This window comes from Solanum tuberosum, unplaced genomic scaffold (genome assembly GCF_000226075.1).
Source record: "Solanum tuberosum cultivar DM 1-3 516 R44 unplaced genomic scaffold, SolTub_3.0 scf00055, whole genome shotgun sequence".
NCBI classification, from domain to species: domain Eukaryota; kingdom Viridiplantae; phylum Streptophyta; class Magnoliopsida; order Solanales; family Solanaceae; genus Solanum; species Solanum tuberosum.
The window spans coordinates 1,686,446-1,689,876 of record NW_006238981.1 but is presented as its reverse complement, the minus strand read 5'-3'; the positions used below and the strand labels follow the sequence as shown (position 1 = coordinate 1,689,876).

At 35.3% G+C, this 3,431-nt stretch overlaps 1 long non-coding RNA gene across 2 annotated transcripts in view; it reads left to right on the top strand.

Moving 5' to 3' along the window:
* LOC102592542 (uncharacterized) overlaps positions 1–2,415 on the top strand; it is an 8,040-nt gene extending 5,625 nt beyond the window's left edge. The window contains exon 6 of one of the 2 annotated variants that reach the window (XR_001473122.1): positions 2,164–2,415. This is a non-coding gene — a long non-coding RNA (uncharacterized lncRNA). The remainder of the gene's footprint in view (positions 1–2,163) is intronic. The other variant, XR_367057.2, reaches the window with a different exon arrangement.
* Positions 2,416–3,431: the final 1,016 nt, after the last annotated feature.

Below are 3,431 nucleotides of genomic sequence, written 5' to 3'. Positions count from 1 at the left end.
TCCCATCCTTTCTCTGTTTTAGACTATCAGCATACCATGAATTTTGTATTTTCCAGTTGAGACTACTCATGTTGATGCCTTGCCAGCCCTTGAATGTTATCTCAAAGTCATCTACATTGTTGCCACCTGCTGAAGTGTTGTTAGTTCTATCTATAAGTTCTGTTGATATAGCTGAGTATTAGTGGTCCGATTACTCGAAGTAATCCTTATACACCTCATCCCCTCATTTCTTCGTTTAAGATAATCTATATTCCATTGCTTCTGCATTTTCTAATTGAGATAATTGCTCCCCTCTAGGCCTGTGAAATAGCCCATCGAACCAGAAATTGGTCCCCACTAGGCCTGGAGTCTAGTTAGTTTTATCTATAGGTTTTGTTGGTGTAGCTGTGTATTAGTGTTCTAATTACTTAAGCTACTCCTTACACAGCACGTCCCATCCTTTCTCTATTTTAGACTATCTGCATCACCATGAATTTTGCATTTTCCAATTGAGACTACTCATGTTGATGCCTTGCCAGCCCTTGAATGTTATCTCAAAGTAATCTGCATTACTTCCAGCCGCTGAAGTGTTGTTAGTTCTATCTATAAGTTCTGTTGATATAGCTGAGTATTAGTGGTACGATTACTCAAAGTAATCCTTATACACCTCATCCCTTCATTTCTTTGTTTAAGATGATATATATTCCATTGCTTCTGCATTTTCTAATTGAGATAACTATTGTTAATGACTTGCCAGGCTCCTTGAATTTTATTCCAAATTCATCAGCATTGTTGCCAGCCATCGAACGTAGAGTTTGTTTTCTTGTTGGTAATAGTTATATGCAGTCTATGATAAAGTAATTTTATCCAAAACAGAGTCATTTAATCAAAACACCAGAATTTAGGTAGATTGGAGAATCATTTTATGAAGTATAACCAGTAAAGTTTCTCATACGCAGAAACTCATAATCTGTAAGTGGGACTTTACACTTCATTAAAGAGCTATAAGAAACATTTAAAGGAAGAGCCTGACCTTAATACAGAAGGAAATTTTGGCAGCAAACCAAGACAGAGACTTGGATGGATAACAACCATTTAGTGATGGATCAACCATTATTGATAATGCATCTATATCGTGCAACCGTGGAATAGCCCATCGAACCAGAAACTGCTCCCCTCTAGGCCTGAAGCGTAGTTAGTTTTATCTATAGGTTTTGTTGGTATAGCTGCGTATTGGTAAGGACCAGTCCAATGCAATTTCATCATCTGCAGTCGCTCTACCCCTTACTGAAATTTCAGTATTGTTCACAGAAGTTGAAGTGTCAGAAACAGAAACATTTTTCTGCTCATTGGTCCTGTCATTCAAATTTCCTAGTTCCATAGTAGGGAATCATTTAATTTCAGTCCTTGATGATCAGTAGCATCACCAATTGGTTCTGGACCAGTTGATTCTTTTTCTGTCACTTTTGCCTTTAAAGGGAACGTTCTCCTTGTAGAATAGAAACAAAGTCGTTGTCTGGACCATCTATTTGTTGTTCAGCCTTACTACTACTGTTAATTGGTTCTGGACTACACGGTTTTTTCTCCATCCAACTGCTGCCCTTCATCTTTATTACTACCGTTAACTAGTTCTGGACTAATGGCTTTTACTCCATCTATCTGCTGCTCTTCATCCTTATTACTTCTGTTGACTGGTTCTAGACTATGCACTGATTTTACTCCATCTATCTGCTTCTCCTCGTCCTTATTACTACTGTTAACTGGTTTTGGACTAGGCATTGTTCTTTCTACATCTATCTGCTCATCATTCATATTATAACCATTAATCCATTCTGGAATAGGCCCTTCTTCTTCTTTGAGTTCATTACTTGGGTTCAAGCTTTCACTGAGGTGACCATTTGTGGAAGCATCTTAGTGGAACCAGTCCTTAGTTTTATCACAAAGTCATTGGCATCGTCTCCAGCCCCTGTAATGTAGTTAGTCTGATCCATATGTGTTATTTGTATAGCTGAATATTAGTGATCTCATATAAAGACATGAACGAACTTTATATCATAATCTACACCGGAGATCCAACTGACTTCGGATGCTTGAGCTGTTTTCTATGAGATGATATAATTCCTATCTCGTGTTGTTTTTATCAATTGGATTTCATCTTTTGATACATTTATTTTATTATTTCAGGTCATACGGTATGATGTTCACAAATTTTTCTTATGAAATATTTTAGTACGGCGAACCATCGTGGAAATTCTTTGAAGACATTATTTTATTGGATTGGTTATATAATGATATTAGATATTTCATTCAAATAAGTTTAGTTTTTAAGTTGTGATACTATAGTTTGGATTAAGTTCTGAATTTTATTATATATTTTTTGGCATTTGACAAACTTCATTGCCTGTAATAAGCTCTCTTTTGATTAGAATTTTGTTGGATTTATGAGTGGATGTAGTCATTAATTGTGGCTAACCAATTGGTCGCTAAAGTTTGTGACTTTTAGCGTCAAACTAAGTGAATTTTCTTGCCATAAAAATTAGGATATTCTAGCCTTTATAATTGCCACCAAACTATTGTTGTTAAAGATCTGAACTTTTAGCGGCAATTTTATTGAATTTATCGGGTATAATAATGGATGCTACATAAGCATGACTGTCGTTTTAAATTTGATTTAACAACTATTTTAATTGTCACTAGAACTAATGCGTTTTAGTGGCAATTTAGCAGGATTTACCAGCTATAAAAATGGACACTACACAAGCATAACTAACTATTTTTATTGGATTTAACAGCCAACTAAATTGTCGCAACCAATTGCCGCTAGAACAAATGTGTTTTAGCGGCAATTTAGTTGTTTTTACCGGCTATAAAAATGGAGGCGACATGAGAATAACTAACCGCTTAGGATTGGATTTAGCAGCCTTATAAATTGCCGCATCAAATTGCCACTAAGGGTGTGTTTGGTATGAAGGAAAACATTTTTCGGAAAATGTTTTTCAATTTTTCTCATGTTTGGTTGGGTTAAATGTTTTGGAAAATATTTTTTCAAATCAACTCATTTTTCCTCAAATTCAAGGAAAAATGACTTCCCTTCAAAAATCAAGGAAAACATTTTCCAAAACTTTCCACCAATTTTCAAATTACAACTTTTTTGTTGAAAAAATCAATTTATTTTAAAGCTTATTTTTAAATTCATTTTTTTTACCGCACCTTCACCCCTACCTCCACCCCCTCCCAAAAAAATATTAAAAGTTGTTTTTAAAATATATTTCTAATTTCAATTGTTTATTTTTTTTTACCCCCACCCACTACCCTCGCCCCCCTATCAGCCCCCCAACTTCCTTCAAAAAGAAATAATTTAAGTTTGTTTTCAAAAAATATTTTCAACTTCAAATTTTTATTTTTTCATCCCGATCTTCGATCACCCACCCCCCTCCCCGGCCAGCCCCCCA